This window comes from Trichomycterus rosablanca, chromosome 11, assembly GCF_030014385.1.
Source record: "Trichomycterus rosablanca isolate fTriRos1 chromosome 11, fTriRos1.hap1, whole genome shotgun sequence".
NCBI classification, from domain to species: domain Eukaryota; kingdom Metazoa; phylum Chordata; class Actinopteri; order Siluriformes; family Trichomycteridae; genus Trichomycterus; species Trichomycterus rosablanca.
This window is the reverse complement of record NC_085998.1, coordinates 29,621,282-29,629,664: the sequence shown is the minus strand read 5'-3', so window position 1 is coordinate 29,629,664 and position 8,383 is coordinate 29,621,282.

Here is an 8,383-nt window from a genome sequence, read left to right as displayed (position 1 = left end):
GGGTGTGAAGTTTCCCCACACGTCCCGTCAAACAATGTCTATATAGACGTCAATCATGGACAGGAAAGGCTTCCTCAAACTTTGGCCACAAGGTCGGAAGTCAATAACTAATTGTACATAATTGATTTTATATGTTAAAGATACACCGACTAGGCATAACATTATGACCACTGACAGGTGAAGTGAATAACACTGATTATCTCTTCATCACGGCACTTGTTAGTGGGTGGGATGTATTAAGCAGCAAGTGAACATTTTATCCTCAAATTTGATGTGTTAGAAGCAGGAAAAATTGGCAAGCGTAAGGATTTGAGCGAGTTTGACAAGGGCCAAATTGTGATGGATAGACGACTGGGTCAGAGCATCACCGGTCTACAGTGGTCAGTATCTATCAAAAGTGGTCCAAGGAAGGAACAGTGGTAAACCGGCGACAGGGTCATGGGCGGCCAAGGCTCACTGATGCATGTGGGGAGCGAATATTAGGAAGATGGTCATAATGTTATGCCTGACTGGTGTGTGTGACTAAAATACGTACTTAATATTTAGGTGAGGTGTCCACATACTTTTGGCTATATAGTAAATAACTGATCATTAAAACAAGATGTTAATATAAAACACTTCTGTATTAATGGATGCAAACCTGTGGAAGGTCCCAGTGATACAAAGTCACAATTGGGGTGATTTTATTCTCCAGCAGATGGTCAATGAGGGTATCATAGTATTTAAGTCCTTTCTCATTTACATAGTCATCTGCAAAAATGTAGACATGATAGTTTATACAAGGCTTTATTTAACATATTCAACATGAACACACATCCATTCTTCCATTTCAGGCCTGCAACACATACCAAAAAGTTGGGACGGGGCAATTTAGGGCTGGTAATGAGGTAAAAATGTAAATAATCATGTGATTCCAAACGGGTGATGTCAACAGGTGATTGTAATCATGATTAGGTACACAAGCAGTATTTATGAAAGGCTGAGTCTTTAAAGAGCAAAGATGATCAGAGGATCTCCAGTTTGTCAAGAAATGTGTGAGAGAATTATTGAAATGTATTAAACAATGTTCCTCAAAGAAAGATTTGCATATTTCCCCCTCTACAGTGCATAATATCATTAAACGATTCAAGGAATCTGGAAGAACTTTAGTATGTAAATGGCAAAGGAATGCATCAAGCACCATCATTTATCAATAGCTGGCATAACCACATGGGTGAGGGATTACTTTGGCAAACCTTTGTCAAGCACTAATTAACACAGAATTACATTCACAAATTGCACTTAAAACTTTACTCTGTAGAAAAGAAGCCTTATGTTAACCATGTCCAGAAGCGGTGTTAAGTTCTCTGGGCTCTGAGGTATCTGGAATGGACCTTCACACAGTAGAAACATTTATTATAGTCAAAGAAATGGACATTGTGAGCTCCGGATCAAAGACAAAATAGACCATCCAGACTGTTATCAGCAACAAGTCCAAAAACCAGGGTCTGTCATGGCATGATATTGTGTCAGTGCCCATAGTAAAGGTAATTTACACTTCTGTGATGGCAGCATTAATGCAGAAAAGTACCCAGATTTTGAACAGAACATATGCTGCCCTAAAGACAACATCTTTTCCAGGGACGTCCATGCATTTCTCAAGAAGACGATGCAAAACCACATGCTGCACACATTACAAAGGCATGGCTGCGGAAGAAGAGGGTACGGGTACAGGACTGGCCTGCCTGCAGCCCTGACCTGTCCCCAATAGAGAATGTGTGGATAATTTAAAAACGAAAAATGCAACAACACGGTACTGTTACACATCTTAAGATGTGTTTGCAGGAAGAATGGGACAAAATAAAACCTGAAACATTAAATCACTTGGTATCCTCGGTGCCAAAACGTCTTTTAAGTGTGGTGAAAAGGAATGGCAACATTACAAAGTGGTAAATTCTATACTGTCCCAACATTTGGCTTTTTGAAATGTGTTGCAGACCTACAGTGCAGGAATGGATGTTTTTTAACAGATGAAATAAAGTTGACCAGACAAAACATGAAATATTCTGGGTTCTACAGTATTTCTCTTCCTCTCAAAATATATAGAGTGATAAGAAATAATCTCCTACACTTGATCCCAGTGGGAATGATCCTCGGCCAGGAAATGGAAAAGCGATAATGGCTCAGATTAAGTTCCTTCATCAAAGACACATCATCCTACACATGAAACAAAAAAGGCAAAAACAAAATAATATATACAGTGGGGGAAATAAGTATTTGATCCCCTACTGATTTTGTAAGTTTACCCCCTTACAAAGACTTGAACAGTCTATAATTTTTATGGAAGGTTTATTTTAACAGAGAGAGACAGAATATCAACAAAAAATCCAGAAAAAAAACATTAAATAAAAGTTATAAATTAATTTGTATTTAATTAAGGGAAATAAGTATTTGATCCCCTACCAACCAGCAAGAATTCTGACCCCCACAGACCGGTTATGTGCCCATGAGGCACACAAATTAGTCCTGTCCCTGTATAAAAGACTCCTGTCACAGAATCAGTTTCTTCTGTTCAAATCTCTCAACCACCATGGGCAAGACCCAAAGAGCTATCAAAGGACGTCAGGGACAAGATTGTAGACCTGCACAAGGCTGGAATGGGCTACAAGACCATCATCAAGAAGCTTGGTGAGAAAGAGACCACTGTTGGTGCAATAATTCGAAAATGGAAGAAATACAAGATCACAGTCAATCACCCTCACTCTGGAGCTCCATGCAAGATCTCACCTGGTGGGGTAAGAATGATTCTGAGAAAGGTGAGGTCAGTCCAGAATTACACGGGAGGTGCTTGTCAATGATCTCAAGGGAGCTGGGAGCAGAGAAATGCTGGATATGACCCCAAGAACGCCATCCCCACCGGGAATTTCTTTGCCTCCAAACACGGCGAGTGGAGTTGATGCCAAAGAGCTCAATTTTGGTCTCATCTGACCATATAACATTCTCCCAAGCTTTCTCTGAATCATTCAGGTGTTCATTGGCAAACTTCAGACTGTTCAAATTATAGACTGTTCAAGTCTTTGTAAGGGGGTAAACTTACAAAATCAGCAGGGGATCAAATACTTATTTCCCCCACTGTATTTTGGATGCTAAAATTTACTCAAATTATTGTTCTTTAACTGCATTTATTTTGTATTTACCTTAAATTTGTAGTACCCTTCGCATGAGGAGTCACCTGTCTCATTTAGAAAGATTTTCCCCTTCCCATGAGTAAACACATCCCAAATGCTTAAACCTTTTCCATCTTTGTCCCAGGCTCCTTCAGTCTGATAGGCCGAACTGCCGACACCCCACGAAAATCCTGCCAACAGAGACAGCTCGTTGTCAGTTTCTCTACATACTAACCTTATGAAATATTTAGGTTGCTGGCTTATTATTGGGGCTTATTACTGGGCGAAAATCAGTAAACACCCCTGACAGGTCGCTAGTTCATCACAGGGCAGTCACACATACACATACCAAAGGGGACTTTAGTATTTCCAGTTAACCTGACTGCATGTCTTTGGACTGTGGGAGGAAACCGGAGGACCCGTTTAAAACCCACACAGACAAAGAGAGAACAAAACTCCACACAGAAAGCTCCCAAACTGCTCCACCTGAGAATCGAACCCAGGACCTTCTTGCTGTGAGGCGACAGTGCTACCCACAGCACATTTTAAAACACAAAACTTCTGATTTAAGGTTTATCACTCACCCTTTGACTTCTCTGTAAGTAAGTGTTTAATGTAATTAAGGCTTACCCCTTGGAAAGGTGCCATAATAGAAGGAGCCGTGGTCATTCTTTGTCCAGTCGAAGTCCTCAGCAGCAGACAGACACAGCACTAACACGAGGACATGGCACGTTTGTCCAGCACAGCGTAACCTCATGGTATTCCTGTCTGCAGAACCAGTTCACTGTTTTCCAATACACCACAAATTATGACCAGAAAATAAATCACATGTACTCAGTACCTACATCCAATTTAAAAATCTGATTCACCTACTGGTAGGAAACCCACAAAGAAATAGGGGGAACTCTCCACACCCACTTGATCAAATTCTAAATATTTTTATAATTGCAAAATATGATGAAAGTATTTATATTTTTTTTGCATGTTGTCAGTTAATTAAATATTTAAAAGAATTAACAAATCACAAATTTTTTTGCATTTTACATGTCCCAACTTTTCTGGAAATAGGGGTTGTACATATACTGTAATAATTATAGACAGTATTAATAGTAGTATGTGAACCCTTGTATTTACTAATCAATAGAAAGCCCTAGGCATCAATAACTTTATTTATAAGACTGGACAATGTCTGAACTCTGACCTTACTTGGTTTTAACACAGAAAATCAAAGAGCCCTACACACACATCATAGATCTGTAGCTTTTCTGCTACTTCTACATACCTCATGTATCCAGAATGATATCCAGAGAGCACACTGAAGTCTAAAAACATCCAATACCTTGATTCACATCAACATTTAGACTCAGCACTGCATGCAGGTCAGTTTGGAAGCTTCTCGATTCCAGTCCATAACTGTGATGCTGTTGTTACTCGGCTATAGACCAAAATACCTTTCTATTGAGGCCTAGTGGACTGTGAATTAAACTTGCAAGGGTGAGCAGATCGCTTACAAAGCAGGGTTTTACTGTGTAAGCAAAGTTAACTGAGGAAGAGGTTGATACACAGGTGTTAATGTTGTGCACTGCACATACACATCGTAAACACTGGTTAGGTCTTCATTATTATTCCAATATTTTGCATATGGTGAGAGAAAATCCAAAAGAAATCAAACACTTTTATTTTATATAATTTATATATATATATATATATATATATATATATATATATATATATATATATATATATATATATATACAGTGTATCACAAAAGTGAGTACACCCCTCACATTTCTGCAAATATTTTATTATATCTTTTCATGGAACAACACTATAGACATGAAACTTGGATATAACTTAGAGTAGTCAGTGTACAGCTTGTATAGCAGTGTAGATTTACTGTCTTCTGAAAATAACTCAACACACAGCCATTAATGTCTAAATGGCTGGCAACATAAGTGAGTACACCCCACAGTGAACATGTCCAAATTGTGCCCAAAGTGTCAATATTTTGTGTGACCACCATTATTATCCAGCACTGCCTTAACCCTCCTGGGCATGGAATTCACCAGAGCTGCACAGGTTGCTACTGGAATCCTTTTCCACTCCTCCATGATGACATCACGGAGCTGGTGGATGTTAGACACCTTGAACTCCTCCACCTTCCACTTGAGGATGCGCCACAGGTGCTCAATTGGGTTTAGTCCATCACCTTTACCTTCAGCTTCCTCAGCAAGGCAGTTGTCATCTTGGAGGTTGTGTTTGGGGTCGTTATCCTGTTGGAAAACTGCCATGAGGCCCAGTTTTCGAAGGGAGGGGATCATGCTCTGTTTCAGAATGTCACAGTACATTTGGAATTCATGTTTCCCTCAATGAACTGCAGCTCCCCAGTGCCAGCAACACTCATGCAGCCCAAGACCATGATGCTACCACCACCATGCTTGACTGTAGGCAAGATACAGTTGTCTTGGTACTTCTCACCAGGGCGCCGCCACACATGCTGGACACCATCTGAGCCAAACAAGTTTATCTTGGTCTCGTCAGACCACAGGGCATTCCAGTAATCCATGTTCTTGGATTAAATATTCATAATGAAATATTTGCAGAAATGTGAGGGGTGTACTCACTTTTGTGATACACTGTATATATATATATATATATATATATATATATATATATATATATATATATATATATATATATATATATACAGGGGTTGGACAAAATAACTGAAACACCTGTCATTTTAGTGTGGGAGGTTTGGACCAGTCTGGTGGCCAATCTTCATTAATTGCACATTGCACCAGTAAGAGCAGAGTGTGAAGGTTCAATTAGCAGGGTAAGAGCACAGTTTTGCTCAAAATATTGCAATGCACACAACATTATGGGTGACATACCAGAGTTCAAAAGAGGACAAATTGTTGGTGCACGTCTTGCTGGCGCATCTGTGACCAAGACAGCAAGTCTTTGTGATGTATCAAGAGCCACGGTATCCAGGGTAATGTCAGCATACCACCAAGAAGGACAAACCACATCCAACAGGATTAACTGTGGACGCAAGAGGAAGCTGTCTGAAAGGGATGTTCGGGTGCTAACCCGGATTGTATCCAAAAAACATAAAACCACGGCTGCCCAAATCATGGCAGAATTAAATGTGCACCTCAAGTCTCCTGTTTCCACCAGAACTGTCCGTCGGGAGCTCCACAGGGTCAATATACACGGCCGGGCTGCTATAGCCAAACCTTTGGTCACTCGTGCCAATGCCAAATGTCGGTTTCAATGGTGCAAGGAGCGCAAATCTTGGGCTGTGGACAATGTGAAACATGTATTGTTCTCTGATGAGTCCACCTTTACTGTTTTCCCCACATCCGGGAGAGTTACGGTGTGGAGAAGCCCCAAAGAAGCGTACCACCCAGACTGTTGCATGCCCAGAGTGAAGCATGGGGGTGGATCAGTGATGGTTTGGGCTGCCATATCATGGCATTCCCTTGGCCCAATACTTGTGCTAGATGGGCGCGTCACTGCCAAGGACTACCGAACCATTCTGGAGGACCATGTGCATCCAATGGCGGTGCCGTGTATCAGGATGACAATGCACCAATACACACAGCAAGACTGGTGAAAGATTGGTTTGATGAACATGAAAGTGAAGTTGAACATCTCCCATGGCCTGCACAGTCACCAGATCTAAATATTATTGAGCCACTTTGGGGTGTTTTGGAGAAGCGAGTCAGGAAACGTTTTCCTCCACCAGCATCACGTAGTGACCTGGCCACTATCCTGCAAGAAGAATGGCTTAAAATCCCTCTGACTACTGTGCAGGACTTGTATATGTCATTTCCAAGACGAATTTACGCTGTATTGGCCGCAAAAGGAGGCCCTACACCATACTAATAAATTATTGTGGTCTAAAACCAGGTGTTTCAGTTATTTTGTCCAACCACTGTATATATATATATATATATATATACAGTATATATATATATATATATATATATATATATATATACACATACACACACACTGATTAGGCATAACATTATGACCACCTTCTCAATATTGTGTTGGTCCCCCATCAAAGCATGGACTCCACTAGACCCCTGAAGGTGTGCTGTGGTATCTGGCACCAAGATGTTAGTAGCAAATCCTTTAACTTCTGACTTTTGTTTTTTGTTTCGTTTGTCCAGCACATCCCACAGATGCTCGACTGGATTGATATCTGGGGAATTTGGAAGCCAAGTCAACACCTCAAACTCGTTGCCGTGCTCCTCAAACCATTCCTGAACCATTTTTGCTTTGTGGCAGGGCGCATTATCCTGCTGAAAGAGGCCACAGCCATCAGGGAATACCATTTCCATGAAAGGGTGCACATGGTCTGCAACAATGCTTAGGTAGGTGGTACGTGTCAAAGTAACATCCACATGGATGGCAGGACCCAAGGTTTCCCAGCAGAACACTGTCCAAAGCATCACACTGCCTCCGCCGGCTTGCCTTTTTCCCATAGTGTATCCTGGTACCCCAGGTAAGCGACACACACGCACCGGGCCATCCACGTGATGTAAAAGAAAACGTGATTCATCAGACCAGGCCATCTTCTTCTATTGCTCCGTGGTCCAGTTCTGATGCTCACGTGCCCATTGTTGGCGCTTTCGGCGGTGGACAGGGGTCAGCATGGGCACCCTGACTGGTCTGCAACTATGTAGCCCCATGCGCAACAAACTGCGTTGCACTGTGTATTCTGACACCTTTCTATCAGAACCAGCATTAACTTCTTCAGCAATTTGAGCTACAGGAGCTCGTCTGTTGAATCGGACCCCACTGGCCAGCCTTCACTCGCAACGTGCATTAACAAGCCTCGGCCGCCCATGACCCTGTCGCCGGTTTACCACTGTTCCTTCCTTGGACCACTTTTGATAGATACTGACCACTGCAGACCGGGAACACCCCACAAGAGCTGCAGTTTTGGAGATGCTCTGACCCAGTCGTCTAGCCATCACAATTTGGCCCTCGTCAATCTTGCTCAAATCCTTACGCTTGCATTTTTCCTGCTTCTAACACATCAACTTTGAGGACAAAATGTTCACTTGCTGCCGAATATATCCCACCCACTAACAGGTGCTGTGATGAAGAGATAATCAGTGATAATCAATTAGCACTAAATTAGCAATAAATTAAACTAGTAACTGGAAAGTCACTGTTAACCTTCAATTCCTTGGTTTGAAGTAAGTACGAAATGTGAG